This window comes from Pinus tabuliformis, chromosome 9, assembly GCF_031772625.1.
Source record: "Pinus tabuliformis cultivar Carrire ecotype Pingquan chromosome 9, CPIR1, whole genome shotgun sequence".
In the NCBI taxonomy this organism is placed as follows: domain Eukaryota; kingdom Viridiplantae; phylum Streptophyta; class Pinopsida; order Pinales; family Pinaceae; genus Pinus; species Pinus tabuliformis.
The window spans coordinates 1,279,475,576-1,279,488,221 of NC_142307.1; positions in this window are offsets into that span (position 1 = coordinate 1,279,475,576).

The window sequence follows — 12,646 nt, forward strand, 5'->3', positions numbered from 1 at the left end:
ATCCAAATCTATGGTCAGGTGTTACGTGGAAGTCCCAGACTTGGTTGACATTATCATATCTTAATATGTGTTATTTTTGTTAATGATCAATGAGAATAAGTGTTGATTCACTTTTGTTTATATGATTAGTTTGTCATGGCTTCATTCTCGTTAAATGTTGGTTACATGCTCTTGATCTAGATCTAATTCATGGTTTGATGGCTCATGGTTCATTTATATGAATGCATGTGCTAATCTGTGTTTTATTTCAGCTAGTGCGAGAGGGTAGCAAGTCTTCTTAATGAATACCTAATTAAGTAATGAAAAAAATGAATAAACTCTGAATTTATTACCTACAGGTACCATAGTCACAAAGTGCTTGTATAAATGAATAATTTTGACCTCCAACTTCCCAAGGTCGTAACTTTGGCATACGATCTTCCTTTGGTTATCATAATACCTCGTTTCAAAAATATCCACTAGGAGGCCCAATAAGGAATATGTGAGATAGATTCAAACAATTTTTTGTTCTCTCCGTTTTCCCTGAAAATGTCGTTGAGGCCCTAAAAACGGCCTCAAGAGTTTAGGACCCGAAAAATGCCAAAAATAGAAATTTATGTTAAATTTAAGGAAACGAAACTGAAAGGAAATAGTGTTGGGTCAAGATAGGCTAATAATAGTGTGATCATATGTCATTGGGTGTTTGCAATCAGTGCTGCACATGTGGACCCAATTTTCCATAAGTGCATCTTGGAAATCGAGTCATGCATAGTAACTCTAATTGTTAGAAATTGTAGCAAGAAAGGCTCAATTTTGGCTTGTGCCTTAGTCAAATTGAGTCATTCAATTTTCCACACCAGCAGGATGACTTGGATTTCAGTTACCTAGAGTAACATGGTCTTGTCTCCTAGTTAGATGAGAAAATTCGAGATTGTAGGCTAAGAGTAGAGATGTACATGTATTTATTGCTAAGATTCAACAATCTAGTTGAGTTATTATTAGTTGAACTCAGTGAATTGAGATCAAGTCATTAGTTGAGTCAGTTGAAGGTCAGTTGAGTAGTAAAATTGTTGTTAACTCAGTGATCTCTCAGTTAATTAGTCAATTAGCTAAAAGACACAATCATGCATGGAATTCAAATTGCCTAGTTGATGTGGAGGAAAAGGCACATTTGTATTTATTATATTGTTGAGTGTATAGTGATTTTTCACGAATCAGGTGAATCATTCCTTAGGATTTGCATAAGGAAATAGGGAATTCCCCTATTATTTAGGAGCCTAATTTCTCATGAATTGCGCAAGGAAATAGGAGGAAGTTGGGGCCTTGAATTGGCAAAGTGTTGGCCAGAGCAGGATAGTCAACAAGAGAATGTCCTTACAGTGTAGGGTGTGCTTTAGGATTGAAGCAAGGCATTGTAATAGTTTTTCATTCTCATATGATTAATGAAAAGTAGCGAAGGGGATTTTCCCAATTGGATTCCCCTGTCAAATCATTGTGTTCTTGTGGTTTTGATGGTTGCATGTCATTGCATGTGTTTCTAAATTGTGATTTCCATTCTGTAGAATTGTAAAGGAAAATTGTAATCTCTTGTTTTCAATTCAAATTCATCAGTAGTAGAAAATTTATATTAATTTCTACATGGTATCAAAGCAGAAATCACACTAGAAACCAGTCAATATATCTTCTCCTTCAGAGATTTCGATTTGTAGATTCAGTGAAGCAGGTTTTCTTTCGTGCGGGAAAATTAATTTCAACGGATTGAGATTACTCTATGCCCTAGAGGGAACCTCGAATTTCATATATTAGAAGGACGATATTGAAGTTGTACTTGATGACAATGGAGTGCTCGAGTACAACAAAAGTGACATTCCAAAACCAATAGTATCGGATCCACAACAGTTAGCATGGTGGAAGAAGGATGCCGCAAAATCCAGGAGGATTATCCTGGAGGGTGTGAGAGACCACACAGTCTCGAATTTACAAGGAAAATAATCTCCATGTTTTATTTAGAAGACCCACTTTGAGTTATTCAAAAATAACAACGATTCAAAGAAATTGGCATTGAAGGACAAGCTCATAAACATCTAATTGTAGAAAAATGGAACCATTCCACATTTCCTCTCTAGATTCACTTAGGTTAGAGATGAACTTGGAGGAGTAGGAGAAAATGTTTCCTCTTTAGAACTTGTCAGCCTAGCTCTCCTAGGCCTTCCAAAATCCTGGCATAGTTCCCAGGACTCTGTAAATGGAAGGGACAAATTGCCAAATTGGGAGATATTTTGGTCTGATTCGGTGTAGGAATAAATTCGAAGGAACGCTAGAGGTGGAGTAACATCCAAATTTGAGTAGGAAGTGAATTTTTCCTTGGTTGGGAAGGGCAAGAAAGCTAAGGGAAATAAGGCCTAGAGCAAGCCAAAGTTCATCCAGAACAATGGCAAGAAGAAGGACCTAAGCAAGATAAAATGTTTGCATGCCTATGAATATGGGCACTATGTAACAAAGTGTCCACACAAGAATTCTAACAAGAAGCCTTCAGGTGGAGTAGGAGGTGAAGCACTTTCCTCACCATTCGAATTAGACTTCACCCTGATTGTATGAATTGCCAACACTGTAATGGGGAATGTGTGGTGTCTAGATTCAAGTGCCTCATTCCATATGACAGGATGAAAAGAATTCTTCAGTAGCCTAAAGGAGAAGGATATCTAGATGCACATAGAACTTGGGGATGATGGGTGGTATAATACCAAAGGAATTGGAACTGTAACCTTTAAAAGGGAGTTAGACTCCCATATTCATCTGAAAGATTTCATGTGTGTACTTGGGCAAAAGAATAACTTGATCTTTGCAGCTATATTGGAGGGCATAGGTTATGATGTTGTTTTCAGTTAGGGGAAAGCCTTTCTGAAACATGTAGCTACTAGGAAACTGCAAATTGGAGTTAAAGTGAAAAATCTCTACAAGGTAGAGGTATATATTTCCATGCATGCAACTATACCTTTAGGAGTGAGGCAGGGTGATGTAGAGCCTTAGTCCCAGAGAGTAGTAGCAGTTGCAATATTCTCTTCTCATGGATCGTTACCCTTGCTACAGGGGCCCACAATATTCAGTAGCAGATGGATCAGTGTCATTTGGTGTAGTAAGATGTTGAGGAGCACAAAGCAATGTTGATAGTAGTGCAAGGGGCACAGTGCAAAATCAACAACAATGTGGTTTTCCCAATAGGACAGTTGCAGCAGCACAGGTGATTCATTATTTTGGATGCTTCTCAGTTGCAAATGTTGCAGCAACAAGAACAACAGTGAGAGGTAGTGTTACAGTACATTCCATAGGAGCTCGATTGGGGTTGTGTAAAATCCTTTCCTTGCTAAGAGGGAGCGCTAGAAATCGTAGTAAGAAAGGCTCAATTTTGACTTGTTCCTTAGTCAAATTGAGTAATTCGATTTTCCACATTAGTAGGATGACTTGGATTTCAGTTAGCTAGAGTGGCATGGTATTGTCTCCTAGTTAAATGAGTAAATTCGAGTTTGTAGGCTTAGAGTAGAGTTGTTCATGTATTGATTGCTAAGATTTAGCAATATAGTTGAGTTATTGTTAGCTGAACTCAATTAACTCAGCTCAGGTCATTAATTGAGTCAATTGAAGGTCAGTTGCGTAGTAGAACTGTTGTTAACTCATTGATCTCTCAATTAACTAGTCAATCAGCGAAAAATAGAACAATCATGCATGGAATTCAAATTTCCTAGCTAAGGTGGAGGAAAAGGCACATTTTTATTTATAATTGTATATTGTTGTGTATAGTTCTTTTTCACTAAGCAGGTGAATCATTCCTTGGGAGTTATGCAAGCAAATAACAGGAAATTCCTATCTTTTAGGAGTTAATTTCCTCAAGGAATGTGTAAGGAAATAGGAGGAAGTTGGGGCCTTGAATTGGCTAAGTGTTGGCCACAGCAAGACAGTCAACAAGAGAACAGGTTTATAGTACAAGGTGTGCTTCAAGATTGAAGGAATACATTGTAATAGTTTTTCATTCTCATATGATTAATGAAAAGCAGTGGAGGGGTTTTTCCCAGTTGGGTTCCCTTGTAAATCATTGTGTTCTTGTGGTTTTGATGGTTGCATTTCATTGCATGTGTTTCTAAATTGTGATTTCCATTCCACAAAATTGTAGAGGAAATTTGTAATCTCTTGTTTTCAGTTTGAATTCATCAATAGTAGCAAATTTCTATTAATTTCTACACTCATCTCATGTTTACCCCGGTGAGCAAGTTAAAGTGGGTAAATGTGGGGTGAGGTGTTATAGAGTGGTATCAGAGTGAGGTTTATAGCACTGGACCTTGGGGTAATGATACAGGTGGATATTGGTGGCCACCTGCCTATTCCACTTGGACCCCCACCATTATTTCTTTCAGTTTTTCAACGTCGTTAATTGTAGCACAGTTTATTATTTTTGGCAGTTTTTCGAGTCCTGAACTTCCAGAGCCATTTTAAGGCCCTAAATGACGTGTTTTTTTTTTTTTTCTTTCTTTTTTCTTTTTTTTTTTTTTTTTTTTTTAAATCACTGGTGAATACAAGTTTCCAACTTGATATTCATGGTTAGTAGTTGTAGTCCTCGGATAGATATTTCTAACAAGAGTATCATGTGCGTCAAACGGAGATCATATGCTAAAGTTACGACACCAGGAAGCTGATGTACCAATTTACCCCAACAAGGCCCATAGTTTGGCGTTTCATCTCATATGGTTAGGTTTTTGGATGTTTGGGGTTTTCCATTGTTTCTCAATAGTAAATCGGCCCTCAAGCCTCATTGTGACACAGTTCAGAGGCATGTAGCTATCACATCTCCTCTCAGAGATAGGCTACCATCGCCCGAGCTAGTTGTATTTCAATTTTGTTTGTAAGCATATTTCAGTATCTGATATTAATGAAATGAAGTGTTATTTCCGCTACATCTCTGTATTAATGGTTATATATGTAATTTGTTGTGTTCCTGCATAAATCCAGATCAGTGGTATTGCGGGGTTTGATCTTTTTCTATTTTTCTTTACATGTCCCCAATGAGGTTGGGATATAAGGAGTTAGGGCTTGAACTGGTCGAACCTTTGTAATATCAGCCTCGCAAACCCCGAAGGCTGCACATGGGGGAAGAAAATAAAGACGAGGGAGCAGGAGATCTTATCAAAATATTGCTCGAGGAGGCCCTCAAGAAACAAAGAAATGCGATGATGGATAACTTTGCCCAGATCCTTAAACGGTTTCCCATCGACGGTGCATCCACATCCAGCAGCCACTCTGGAGGCATCACTCCTTTCAAGGTACAAGTAAACATTGACATTCCCATATTTGAGGGCCAAATAGATGCAAACGTTGTAGATAAATGGTTAAATCTACTAGAAGGATATTTTTCTATTCATGATTTTTCCAGACAGGAAAAGATTACTTTTTCTCTTCTCAAAGCTGGCCCCCACGTCAAGGACTGGTGGGAAACCTACTATGAGCAGAAGGATGCAAGTACGCCCTCATTTTTTTTAGCCGCACCCACTTGGAATTCGTTTTGGGACGCCATCAATGAGTAGTACTACCCTGTTGGGAGCTATGAGGATAAATACATAAAGTGGACCACACTACGGCAGGGAAGGGACCAAGACGTGCCAGAGTTTACCAATGTTTTTCATACCCTTCGCACAAAGTTGGGTATCAATGATTTTGAGAAACATTTGATACTCAAGTATCGTGGCTTCCTACACAGGTACATCTAGGATGAAATGGAGTTCCTAGACATCTCGCTCAACACGATGTACCGATACGCTGTCAAGATCGAGCAAAAGCTTAAACAGAAAAAATGATACTTTGGATCTGTGAATCTGAAGCAAGGGAAAGGTGCCCCCAAACTGCAGAACAAAGGACAAAGCCAAGGCAGGGCGACCCAAGACAACCTGCCAAAGCCACAATCAAATAAAAACACCGCGAAGCTGAAGAAGGATATGGGAAAGTGGTGTGAGTTCCATAAGAGCTCCACTCACAACACAAGTGAGTGTCGGGCCAAGCAGTCACTAGTGGCCGGGTTGAAGGCTTCTAAATCAGATGCATGTTTTGACTCGAGTCAAAACCTGACAAGGGGAATGACAAAGGGAAGCAGATTATCGATGTAGAGACCAATGCCATCGTTTCCACCACGAAGATCCAGAAGGAGGAACCTAAAGATCCAGAGGAGGAGGAGCACCTCTTCCACTCCCAAATATGGGTAAATGATTCCCCGCTACAATTCATTGTCGAAAACGGGAACCAAAAGAACCTCATTTCAGTAGAGGTCGTGAAGCGGCTAGGTCAACCGACCACAACACACCCACAATTGTACACCATCGAGTGGATTCACCAAGGATGGGATCTACGTGTTAGCGAGTAGCGTTGCCTTCCATACAACATCAAGCTCTTCATAGATGAGGTATTATGTGGCATTGCTCCTCTTGATGTTTCTGATGTATTATTAGGCCAACCATACTTGTGGAAGCGACATGTTGTGTATGAGTTAAGGCCTCACGTTGTTATTGTTACCTTAGGAAATAAGTTGTAAAGGATACTGAAGGTAGCACTTCCTACTACCATCTCTTTGCTTACTGCAAAATAATGTAGTAAGCTCATTTCCAAAACAAGGAAATTTGTTTTCCTAATGATATGCCCTCAAGGAAAGAAGAAGACGATGGCCATGACCTCCAGACAGAGCCCATTCGCATGACAACAACAAATGGACAAGGTCATGGTGGAGTATGAGGACATCTTCACCTCCCCCGCAGGGGTGCCTCTGCACTGTTAGGTCAAGCACTCGATCGATCTAACACCAGGTGTTTCGTTGCCCAATGGACCAATCTATCAGCACTCTGTTTTGGAGAACGAAAAAATCAAGAGGTAGATGCAGGAGTTGCTGCAGAAAGGTCACATCCAACCGAGTTCATCGCCTTGTGGGAGCTCGATCGTGTTGGTACAAAAGAAGTATGGGACTTGGAGACTCTGTATTGACTATTGAGCACTGAACAAGATCACAGTCTGTAATAGGTACCCGATCCCACAAATTGATGACCATCTAGACCAACTCAAGGGGGGGAATATTTCAGCAAGATCAACTTGAAGTCTGGATATCACCAAGTACCAATCAAAACCTCTGATGTGTGGAATACTACCTTCAAAGCCAAGGAGGGCCTTTTCAAATGGTTGGTTATGCCTTTCGGGTTAACTGATGCTCCTTCAACCTTCATTAGGCTTATGGATGACATCTTGTGTTCATTCACCAACTCATTTGTAGTGGTATACTTGGTTGACATCCTAAACTTCATCCATAGTTGGGAAGAGTGCCTCCACCACATCCAACAGGTTCTCCAAACACTGGAGCAACATAAGTTGTGTGCCAATTTGGAGAAATGTACTTTTGGCATGACCCAAGTTCAGTATCTGGGATACATTATTGATGAACAAGGGGTGCATGTGGATCCAGCCAAGATCCAAGTCATTCGCAATTGGCCAGCCCCAACCACTATAGCAAAGCTCCACAGCTTTCTGGGTCTTGCCAATTTCTACCACAAGTTTGTGTTAGGGTTCCCTCATATCACTTGGCCCTTGAGTCAAGTCACCAAGGGAGGAGCGAAAGAAAAATTCTTTTGGTCTAAATCTCAACAGAAGGCGTTCGTAGAGTTGAAACATCACCTCTGCTCTATAGTAGTGCTCAAATTACCAGACTTGCAACAACCATTTGAGACCGAGGCAGATGCCTCTGACTATGCTATTGGGGAATTCCTTACTCAACCGAGGCATCCAGTGGCATATCACAATGAGACACTTTCATACACAGTTCAGAAGTATCCCACTTATCACAAAGAGATGTATTCCATTGTTCAAGCCTGCCGATAATGGAAGCATTACATTTTAGGGAAGGAAATGATCATCCACACAGACCATTGACCCTTGCAGTTCATACAGACGCAAGGGAAGTTGCAGAATGATCACCATCAAAAGTGGTCCACATACCTGCAAAAGTTCCTTTTGAATATCAAGTACAAGAAGGGCAGCACCAACAATGTTGCAGACTACCTCAGCCGACCACCGATCATGGCGTTAACCATCGTGCTCAACTCTTGTGGGCACAAGAATTCTGATTGGCCACTTCTCTACAAAAGCGACCTAGAATTCAGCCACACATATCAGACGCCCTTGGAGGGTCAGCAAGTTCCATATTTTCATCTCTACGATGCATATTTATGCCACCTGGGACACCTTTGTGTTCCTTCAAGCGTGCGTGCCAAGATGATTTGGGAAGCGCACTACAGTCAAGTCGTTGGGCATTTCGGGGTCGAGAAAACAGTGGCAGTACTGTAGAAGTATTTCTATTGGCCGAATCTTCGACAGGATGTCGAGAAGTACATCAAATCCTGCACTGCCTGTTCCATTTCCAAACCGACCATCAAGAAGTAAGGACTCTATACTCTGTTTCCTACCCCTAGTCGAACTTGGGAATCCATCTCCATGGATTACATGTCGTACCTTCCTTCTACTAAGCATGGAAATGACTGTGTTTTTGTGGTCGTCGACAGATTCTCGAAGATGGCCATTATGGCGGCCTGCAAGAAGAATATCATGGCAGAATCCACTGCTAAACTCTTCTTTGAACGAGTATGGGTACAATTGGGATCCCACAGTTTATCATCTCAGATCGGGACAGCAAGTTCCTCAATTCATTTTGGTCCAGTCTTCGGTCGATGTTGGACACCAAGCTCACTAAGTCCACAACTTTCTATCCCCAAACTAATGGTCAGATAGAGGTCATCAACAGGATGATCGTACACATTTTGCGCATGCACAACTCAAAGAATCCATGCGCATGGGATGAGAGCCTCCCCTATGTCTAGCACAGCTATAACCTGGCTCTCCACAGCTCCACTGGCAACAGCCCTTTTCAAGTGGGCTTGGAATTCCAGCTACTATGTCCCATTGATGTGGCCATACCATTTGCAGCTACTCAGGCAGATTTGGCTCATGTCCAATCTAAAGCCGAAATGGCAAACAAATTCAGTGATCACATTCAGCACATCTACCAACAGTTCCATGACATTTTGGAGAAATCAAATGCCAAGTACTAGCAACGACATGATCAACATCGGGTGCTACACAAGTTTCAGGTGGGCGACAAAGTTTAGTTGCATTTGCAGAAGGAACGCTTGCCTATCGGAAACTCAAACCACCCTGATATGGTCCTTACACCATTACCAAGGTTGTGAGAGATAAGCATTTGAGCTCAAAATTCCCCCATTCCTTGGCCTGCAACCAGTGTTCAATGTGGATCGCCTTCGACCATACTTCCCAACATTGTTGGACACATCAGACAATGCAGAACAACTCACACCTACAGAGTTAAATCCAGACTGCATGGAACAAGACACAACTGATTGAATCATGGACACACATATTAAGAACACCCAAAAAAAAAAAGGATAGAACTATATTGAGTTGTCAAAGTAGGCCAACTCCTTCACCAGGGCAATTGGCTCACCAGGGACCAAGTTCAAAAGAAGTTTCCTCATCCCATGGAGGAACTCAACATAATGGGGACCACTACTTCCTAAGGGGGGAGGAATGATGCAGGTGGATATTGGTGGCCACCCGACTATTCCACTTGGATCCCCACCATTGTTTCTTTCAAATTTTCAGCTTCCTTAATTGTAGCACAATTTACTATTTTTGGCATTTTTTGGGTCATGAACTTCCGGAGCCATTTTAAGGCCCTAAACGATGTTTTTTTTTTTGGAAAATCACCGGCAGTGTATATGCATTTTCTACTTCATATTTGTATTTATCAATTTTACTCCTCGGATAGATATTTCTAACGAGGTATCGTGTGCATCAAACGAAGATTGTATGCCAAAGTTACCACCTCGGGAAGTTGAAGTGCCAATTTACCCCAACGGGGCCAATAGTTTGGTGTTTCATCTCCTAGGGTTAGGTTTTTGGATGTTTTGGGTTTTCCATTGTTTCTCAATAATAAATAGGCCCTCAAATCTCATTGTAACACAGTTCAACGGCATGTAGCTGCCACATCTCTTCTCAGAGATAGGCTACCATCGCCCGAGCTAGTCTTATTTCCATTCTGTTTGTAAGCATATTTCAGTATCTGATATTAATGAAATGGTGTTATTTCCATTGCATCTTTGTATTTTTGGTTATATATTTAATTTGTTGCATTCTTTCATAAATCCGGATCAAGTAAAATCATATTATTGTGCATATATATAAGTACATGTATATATGGTTATTGCACATGTCTGTGTGTTTACCATGCATGCATGGCAATTATGTTAATGTTGTTCTAGTATTTTGATTCATGCATGCACTGATATGTTCTCGATATTATTATGTATCCTATTAATCTAAATTGCCTTGTGCAGATGCAATAGCCTCACCAACAATTAGTTGAGGTAATGCTCATTGATTATGCCTTTTACGTTATCTAATAGTGATATTTTGCAAGAAATAGACAACCAAGAGATGAAGAGAAGAATGGTTGATTACAGTCCATATGACTCCCCGTATAGGCTAAAAGAGAAATAAGTGGGATAGGTGAAGCTAGTCGGGCAACAGGGAGAGGGAGACTCTCTTGATCTAGTAGATACATTGAGAAGTCTGGAGGCAGAGATCATAAGTTAGAAAGCAGATAATGAGAGGTTGATCGAAGCACAGGAAAGGCTTACAAAAGCTCAAGAAAAGCAAGTTGAGGTTCATGCGCTTATCCTCCAGAGTCTTTCAAATTTGCAGAAGTAGGGATAGTGGGGGATTAGTCATGGAGATAGACAGGAAGAAAGGACTAATGGTGTAGATGGAAGGTCTCATAAAAGGTATAGGATGGACAATGATGATACAGTGAAGAGTGGCATACTCTTGGATACACCTGAGAGGAGGGTTAGTACACATGGATTTTATTCTAGCTATACTTTGAGGAGACATCATCGCCATCACCGCCAATGTCATTGCACGAGGAGTGGGAAGGAGTACTTGTCGGAGGAATTTAAGAAAGCAAAGCCTCCTGCCTTTTATGGCAAGATGACCAAAGATGAAGAAGCATGGCTACTTGGAATGAGGAAATTTTTCAGACTTCATGATTACTCAGAGAATATGAAAGCCAAGATAGCTACCTTCAGTCTTAAAGGAAAAGCAAATATCTAGTGGGAAGATTTCAAGCATGTTAGGGGCATCAGGGAAGAGAAGCTGACTTGGGAAGAATTTGAAAGAAACTTTAGGAAGAAGTACCTATCTAAGAGATATTATGATGGAAAGGCCAAGGAATTCTATGAGCTCAAGATGGGTTCCATGTCAGATGAAGAATATACAACCAGATTTCTAGATCTATTGATATATGTGCCATATCTCAAGGATGAGAAAGCAAAGATCCAAAGGTTCATCAGTGGATTACCATTATCATTCAAAGACTGCATTGAGTTTTATGAGCCTCATCCATTAGAGGAAGCCATTAGGAAGTTGAAGCATTGTTATGAGCAGTCAAAGCGCAACCTTGAGTTCAAGGGTGACTAGAAGGGTAGCGAAAAGACTAAAGGAAAATGGCCCAAGAAGAGAGGAAGATCTCATGATGCAGGTGAGAAGGAAAATATGGCCTTGCATAAGAAGTTAAATGTCGATGAGAAATGACATGGGTTTTGTTGTTTCTTTGTAGAGAGTTCTAGGATCGAGAATTGTGCCAAAGAATCCAAGTGAGGATTTACTTAAAGGGATGATGAATGAATTAAATCATTCACATGTACATAACCCAAATATCTTAAAGATTTCTCAAATGTTGATTCTAGTACTAACAACATGCAATATTTAAATGTTTATGATAGATGAAAAAGAAGATATCTGATAATTAAATATCCTTCCTGAATATTTATATTATCAAACGAAGGAGAGGTGTATAATAATTATACATTTGAGAGATGACAAAAAGCAATAATTTAATGATGTAAAGGTACTAATTTAATCAAATTGTTTAATTAGTTAATCTCAGTGATGATAATAACTTTGCAGGGGCTATCAAGGAGGTCAAAACTTGACCTATCCTTCCCCAGTACTTCTATATTACCTAAAATACATTAAGAATAACAAAAATGATTACACAAAGGAGACTCACATGAACACAAACGCTGCTAGCATTTCATTCTTCTTCTTCATTTCTTTGAATCTAGCAAAAATACTTTGATCACCAAATGAAGGGGAAGCAGATACATCATAAATTGTTTCTTCAGTTTGTTGCAAAGTGAACACAAGCTCACTTGATAACATGATTGTAGTAGACACCTCTGTATTTCTGACCTCTAATAATTCTTCCTCTATATTATTTGTCTTCCTCATCTTAAAAACTCTTAATTCTACTTATTTGGAACCTAAACCAGTAGGTTACATACTTTCATTTGGTCTCTTTAACTTTTTGTCTTTAAATATTAGAGTTTTCGTTGTTTGACTAGAAACATGCTCTTAAAACTCCTGCAAAGTGTTCTCCTCCCATACTTCCTTATTGACATATTGTTCAATTACTGGTTTTGAGATATGAGTATAAGGAGTGTATTTTTGTTCAACTCTAATAGATAAAATTACTCCCAAAGGGCTAGAAGTCCAACTAAAACTTAACTTAAACTCC